We start from the raw sequence: 8,395 nt of genomic DNA on the forward strand, positions 1-8,395 counted from the left end.
AAACTGGGGTGGCCGAGGCCCTCCGGCCCCGGGCTATATCCACCACTGGCTGAAATGTTGCAATTTTCAAGAATAATGTCACAAATTACATCCGTGATTTCGGGAAGAGTCATTGCTTTTAATCATCCTGGATGTAAAGCATAATTTGTTGAGAAATCGCCACGTTTATACTAAGCCATTTACCTCTTCACCACTGTATATAAGGAGGAGAGTCCCGTGGTGTTTCACTGATATCCTAATTATACTTCGGTGACTTTCCTTGGTGACACAAAAATGTTATAACAGTTAGGATCTGGATGTTCGTGAAATTATCTGTTTGGCACACATAATCACTTCAGAGGCCTGAGAAACAATAAGAATTTCATTATTAATATGAAAATTTGTATTTGTACATACAGAGATATGTTTTTCTAAACTACGGTTTCATTTTTCTACCTAGTACCTACATTCCTTCTGGATTGGACTAAGACATTTTCAGCAGTTCCTCGTAAATTCTTTCTCTCTCTCTCTCTCTCTCTCTCTCTCTATATATATATATATATATATATATATATATATATATATATATATAGAGAGAGAGAGAGAGAGAGATACGTAGCATATAGTACTAGACGAATGTGTTGCTTGTAGCATATACGAAAGTAATTCAATGTATGTTTAGGCTTCAAAAGTTTCATTCAAAAATATTTCATGTGCAGACGTTACTTATTTGTTAGTTACAAATTTTACTTGAAATAACTTTAATTTATAATCATATAGGTCTTATATAAAAACAGCAACGAAATTACACAATGTAATGTAAAATAAGTCAAACGTAATAAATATGTCATTTTTGGTATGGCAAATAGCCGCCCCCCCTAAAACGTATCTGCCCCTCCTTTGCCCCCCTAAGAACTTAGAGCTGGCGTCGTCACTGTATAATATGCATGGCCTTGACCCTGCGTTTGCAATATCAACATCAAACATGTTCATCGCATGACTCATACTGTCTAAACTAAACAAAACGTTGTTATTGGTTTCCCCATAATTCTTGACACTTTTTATCGTGGGTCAACAAACCTATCGTTTAACTTTTTAAATCTTTTTTTTTTTTTTTTTTTTAAATGTAACTCGCTTCCGCTAAAGTTACTTTCCTTCCGGCAGAGATAATAGAATGAAATCATTTGACTTTCATAACATGTCCTGAAGCATAACCAAGGCCATCTTCAACTACAGGTCACGGGAACAAAGCCATTCAAATCAGGTGTGTTTATATAGTTGTATATACCCGTAAGCATAAGTCAACTTGTTGATTAATCAGTGGCGGCTCCAAAGTTATACAAGAGGAAAGTCACTTCATCAGTGGCGGCGAACTTTCTACACACAGATCCCTCCCGGCTTTGGAGCGTCCAGTGATTTTATTTATTTATTTTTTTACTTTAGAGACATTCTTTAAATTCTGATGTCTATAAATATTACAGGAAAATTATTTTTTCCATGACATAATCATACTGTATATTCAGTATATGTCCTACATATGGAATTGTTGAACCTAATTTCTCAATCGATTCTGTAAAAGTCATTCGGACATACCTGTTAGCACTCCGTGTTTGTCCACCACAAAGTCCACTTGGGGCAAGCTGGGATCGAACCAGGGACCCTATGCAAAGAGGTGAACTCTACCACTGAGCCACTGCAGCACCATACTTATTAACAGCATAATTTGAAAGGAAACAAAAATTAGATAATGGTGAAAAGTTAACTAGTTTCATTTCTTACAACTTCTAAAATATGGACACAATATCTTCATGATGCATTGAAATTCAAGAATTCACTCAATTTGAATCGTTTCTAAGGTAAATGAGATTCATTCGATCATTCATTTTCAGCATCAAGACATTGATCTACTGTTTAACGTCGAATCTGAAATACACGTGCTCCTAACGTGAATCAGACCCTCTTACATTGTGCCGAAGATTGTTTGAAACTAAGGCCCGGGTTTGTGTGTACAAACATATTTTTGTTGCAAACCCGTGCAACCCCAAAACAAAGTTTATTATCCCAATTAAGAGTCTGCAAGTATAAATTACAATTTTGATTTCACATAAAAATACATATTTTCTGAAAAAAGTTATATAAATAATATTTTTGATATTTTTGTAATAAATACATATTTTAAATAATTTTCCGTTATTTTATTCTAAATTTCACAAAGAATTGTTTTTTTTTCGAAAGAAATTAACATTGGGAGAAAATAGGCTACATAAATATATCCATCGTATTTACAAGTAATTTCCTCCCTGCAAAAACAGCGTCGTCATGAATTCTGCATATCGTGCTGGGGCAACTTGTGCCAAACAAAGAGGTTCTAAGCGAGCGCTTTGTACTTTGAAGCCAAAACTGAGGGGAGGACTAGTGACCGTCGGTGAAGGAGAGGTAATCTTACTTACAGGATTATATTTTATATTACTAAAGAAGAGTTTCGTTGCAATGCATTATTATTGCCTTCACCACCCGTGATTCTGTTAGCGTTAGAAAAGGGGGAAATGTTATAGTAGGTGTACTGAAAAATGATGAAATAATTTCCAAACAACGTTTCTTGCTAGCCTCTAAAGAACTTTCAGCTACGAATCACGTGACAATTGTCAGGTTGTTCAATGCATCTGTGCAAATTTTGTCCGAATGGTGTGTAATATGACAGTTTTGCATTTTCTGACTGATGGTGCTCCTTATGAGGAAAGTTGGTGAAGCTCTTTCTGTATGCTATCCTAATATGATTCATGTGACATGTGTCGTACATCGATTGCCAAAAAAAAATTCGAACCCTTTATCCTAAAGTGGATAAGTTAGTGTCAAAGGAGAAAAAAATCGTTAAATCGCCAACTGGAATTGAACTTTTCAAAGAAACAAATCCCGATCTTTCACTTCCTCCAACACCCTTATTCACGCGGTGGGGTACCTGACTTAATGCAGTACTATATTTTGTGTAGAATTTTGAAGCATTTGTATCTGTAGTAACTAAACTAAACACAGACGATGCTTCATCGATTGAAATAGTTCAAAATTTAGTGACAGTGGCTTGAAATGTGACTTGGCTTTCATATCTGCCAATTTCGGTTTCTTGACTGACTCTATAAAGAAACTAGAAACTACGGGAGATTTATTGAGTACTTCGGTTAAGGAAGTAGAGTGAGTTGAAAGAAAATGAATGTTCTTACTGCTTCGAAAGCTGAAGTCGTTAGCAAAATTTTAAGGTTTGTTTGAGAAAAACATTGGTTATAAAACCGTATGTAAAATATCTGAAATATTGGAAGGCCAAAACACAAGTGAAGTTGATGGTATGAATATTCGTGATATGTGCCGTTTCAAATTACGCGAAGTTAACATCGTGTGATGTAGAACGTTCCTTTTCGCAATATAAGACATTATTCCGTGACAATAGACATGGCTTTACGATGGACAACTTGGAAAACAGGTTCGTTACTCGCTGCAACTTTCATGGAATTTCAGCATCTGATGAATAGGAGCTATTAGTGAATACCAGTATTTATTTTTCTTTTGTTGGGCGTTTTCCCACACTTTTCCTTGTTAATTTTTATTAAATATTTTTTCATTTTTTAGCAGATAAAAATAAATATTTTACAATTTTTTAGCACATAAAAATCCGGACCCTAGTTATCCATTGGTTATGCTTTCCGTCGAAAATAACTAGATAATGGGAATACCAAGAGTTCAACTAGCAGTTCATGTATTAGACAAATTTCCTCCAATCAAAGAGAAGAGAATGGACTTACTAATTAAATAAGGTGACTAACCGAATAAAATGTTCTGCATTGTTTTTTTTTTTTTATTTTAAAAAATAGAATTTTATTTATTTTCACATGTCACATAGCATTTGCATCTAAAGTTATGCTGATTAGTCAATGAGTCCAGTTTACATCTTCTTTCTCCGATCGTTCATACTGCAACACCCGAAACCACAATCCAACGGTCGCCACTGATATGAGTTTATCAACTACGTGATTCCATCCATAGTTACGAGTTTGTAGTCCGTCAATGGCGGCTTTTGAGGGAAGTTACATCCTAAAAATTTTAATTTTATCGCTACGATCTTCAGAAAGGGAGTTTATTGAATATACTAATTATTTCTGAAGCTTTCTTCTCTTAGAATTCCATACTTAAACGCCTTTTAACTTAAAGGAAGCGGATAATTAATGGAAGTCTATGATTGCGTAATTAAATATTTGTGTTCTCCCATCGGAAATCGAATCCGGGACCTAAGGCACATCGCACTAGCAACTAGACCAGCGAAGAGGGATTTTCTTCCCCTAGCTCGTAGTTATAAAATATACAATTTTTAGTAATGTGACTTCTTTCAACACCCGCCACCGAGTCATCACACCATTTTTTCCCATAGCTTCTGATCGAATTGGCCAAATGAAATAGTTTTTAGTATAGCACCAAGAAATGGCGTATACAAGGGGTTCCGGGTTTTAACCACCTCTTGAGTAAAGATATAATACAAAAATAAAAACTTATCTAATAAAAATCTGTATACAATCACCTGAAATTATATCAAAGTGGGAGTTTGAATTCCTCCACCTTAATGCAATTCTGCTTATGCTAGGGTGGCACAGAGAATTACCTTCTTTCTAGTGCAAAGAAAAAAAAAATCCAAAGTGACGGAGTGGTTCCAAAGTTCGAACAAATCTTTCTGTACAGTAATCCTTATTTTATAGCTGAGTTAGCAAATATTTGAATTTGAAAGCATGAGTCCATCCCGAAAAATGTATTTTTATATTGAGTAAGAATTGCACCAAAGGAAGATTGGATGATTGGGATAATACAATAATACGCAGCCCAAAGCAAGGAAGTCCAAAGCAACAAGCAAGTAAGCTTTAGAGGGAGGAAATACATGTAGAACATTTAGTAGAGCAGTTGTGTCTTTCAAATGAAAATGAAATGAAATTTCCAGCTTTTTCGTCCGACCGTTATGCCCTTTAGGCTAAAATAGATGGGTGATTACTGAAAGTGAATAACATAATTGATGGAATGATAATGTAGGACGAAACTGAAGAACGCACGGATGTAGTGTTGTCCTGCACAAATTCATATGACCTTGAATTGTACCCGAGTGAGCTCTCTACTACTGAACTACCGTGCCCCCAATCATACCCTCAGTTCAGTTAATATAGGCATTTTGGCACATGTTTCTTGGCTCAGGGAACATTTTAGGGACCTCAGACTGCCCCTGACTCCGATGACGACACACCTGTGAGTCATGATAGTTTTAGTAAGTTATCAACAGAAAATTTTCTTTTAATGACCAAGTACAAGAATGGAGACTGACTCAGTCCCAATGATGGATGACTATGATTTACGCAAAATTTCAACATGTTTGTTGCTGTTCTTAAACAGTGATAAAAAGAAAGAAAGAAAGAAAAAGAACATGTAGCTGCATTTCCTTTTTCACGCTCTCTTCCAGCTGCAACTCATCTGACTGTCTTCTTCTTTTCCCCGTGATTACGCAACAAGTTCTCTACCGAAATCTGTGAAAATGATAGATAAGGGTTTCTCTCTCACAACGAATTCTTTAGATGAGCTCATCTCTAAGATCATCGCGGTGAAGTCATGGATACTGGTGCCCATCCACTCTTTCGAAACGAGAAAGCTGTTCGAAGTTGCTCACTCGTTTGAAGAAGGTCAGGTGAACGGACTCGCCTGTCTTCTAACGAACTTTTTCCTCAGTGGATTATAAAACATCAATACAGGTATCTATAGGCTATATGCTGAACCGGTGGAACGAATTTTTATATTATTATATCATCTTTTTTAATATGATGTGTCTCCGTCAAGGACGCGCTATAAGGTGCAGAAAGAGTGAAGCCCACAAAGTGGGTTTAGTCGTACTGCAAATCCCTAGCTCGCATGCACCAGAATATTTTGAGCTACTTTCTAATTTGCATTGCTTTTGAGCATTGCAATATATATATATATATATATATATATATATATATACAGTGGCGGCGATTGGACGTTAAAAGTGGGGGGGCAAGACATTATCTGAATATTTTTATATCAATCTTAGTTTCCCTGGGTGTCTAAGCTTTGTTTGACGAGAGGTTGTATAACTAATAGGATACTATATTTTTCGGTTAAAATGCCGTTTAATTCGTATTTTATATTTTATTAAGTAAATTGACAAAAGCAACGGAGGTAGATACTAGCCTTTTGTACTCTTAAAACAACGAAAGTGTAAGAAGAGATTTGATACCTTGCTCATGAACATCTTAAAATTCTGTCTGGGAAGTTGTGTAATCAGATTATTTAATAACAAATCTACAAATCAAATAAATAGAAAGGATAATACTTGTATTAATCATAGCAATGAATAACGAGTCTTGTTTGTAGAAGTTATATTGAAACTGGGGATTAATGAGCAACTTAATTTTTAATTCCACAGATGCTATTAAATGTATGTTATTACTCTTACAAAATGAAAGACAGTAAATACTACAAACATATGCTACGACATTTAAAGAAATATTTGCTTTTGCAGCTTCCCAAAACGTGTTCGTTGCCATTAGGGGCAGTTTTCACTTTCTTGGAACTATCAAAACACAATATTTAAAATCACTTCACACTCCACTTATACAAAATAATCCTAAAACCTAGAATTATGTTGAATTTACTAAATTTAATTGTATATACACTCGTACATCCCTAAACACACCATTTCACTCGTATATTACACTACAAAACAATGGAAAAGGTAGAAGCTGTTTCTTAATACGCTCTTTTTAATCAATATTCATTACTTTAGAAAGAAGAAAAGACATTTTAGGAACTGTCAATTTTTTGTGGAATTAAAGAATAACTTATGAAATACTTCCTTTTTTGCGAAATGTTCTCTCAATTAGTTTCAAAGCGGCTGACTACATATAGAGCCCTTGTAAGAAGGGGGTAAATCCATTTTTTAATTTTGTCAGGGAACGAACAAAAAAAGACGCCCTCATGTTTTCACAATTGTTGAACAACTTTTTTGTTTAGTGGTTGATTTCATTCATTTGTATTAAGTAGTGACCACTAAACAAAAGAAAATGTTCAACAATTCTGAAACATAAGGGCGTTACTTTTCCTTCGTTTCCTGACAAAATTGAAAAATGGATTTAGCAGGTTTTGCTTCTATACCCCTAAATTGAAAGTATCTGGAATTGTTGTGCTCCAATAGGTTAATTTTTGGGTTATTTTCCGTGGCAATTAAAACGCAATTCCTGTAGCTTTCTTAACTTCATGGAAGGCAACCAATACGTAGTCATGCAACGGCAAATACTATATGGCACCATTTTTTCCTATGAAACAGTAATACATACAAAACTTTACATTTCCAAATGAAACTATATACATTAATGTGTTACTTCAAAAAAGTGGGGGGGCAACTGCCCCCCTAATCGCCGCCCATGTATATATATATATATATATATATATATATATATATATATATATATATAACCCTTCTGTGAAGGTTCTGGCCCCTTGACATTGTAAGAAGTCAGAAATCTTTATATTGTAGGAATATCAATTGACGTATACAAGTGACTGATTTCCTATATAATGAGAAAATGAAAACAAAATCTTTCAGTTTAACATCCCACGACTACGTCCTTTACGCCAAGGGAGATGGATAATTAAGGCAAGTAAATGATGATGGAAGAATTGGTGAAATGAGATTGTGGGAGGAAACGGGGGCACCCCGAGAAAACCCATGGATACGGTGTTGTCTACCATAAATGTACTTGGCTGGAGATCGAACCAGGGACCCCACCCAGCAGAGGTAAGTGTTCTACCACTGAGCCACCGTGCCCCCTCCTATGTAATGAAACATAATATCTACAATACTTGTACACGTAGTTTCCCTAATTCTAATTCGGTAACGTGCGGTTTCTCACGGTAAAATTTCACACGGTGCTCATTATCGAACAATTTCACACGGTCCTGTTTATCGGATTAATCATTCTGCAGGTGTCGTGCATTTTCACACGATCCACCTGTAATATTTTCCGTAAGTAGAAGCTTTGCTTTGTATATACTTAAACACAAACAATTTGCTGAGCAAAACAATATATTCACATAAAAAACTACTTCTTGTTAATTACGTGATTGATCCTGAATACGCTTTCACTATAGGGGAAGGATTGATACAGAACGAATACGAACTAACTAAGAACAGAATAAGAACAAATACAACTTAAAATATATTATTACAAGAGAAGAAGAGCTTAGAAAATGTTTCACTTTCACAAAAAGAATAATAAAGAAAATAATCGGAAATTAAAATAAGAATGAACAGGACAAAGAACAAAAAATGAGCCAACAAATGTTATAGTAAAGAAGAGAAAAATAATAACATAATGAA

Source organism: Thermobia domestica, chromosome 1, assembly GCF_964235325.1.
Source record: "Thermobia domestica chromosome 1, izTheDome1.hap1.1, whole genome shotgun sequence".
Taxonomy (NCBI): domain Eukaryota; kingdom Metazoa; phylum Arthropoda; class Insecta; order Zygentoma; family Lepismatidae; genus Thermobia; species Thermobia domestica.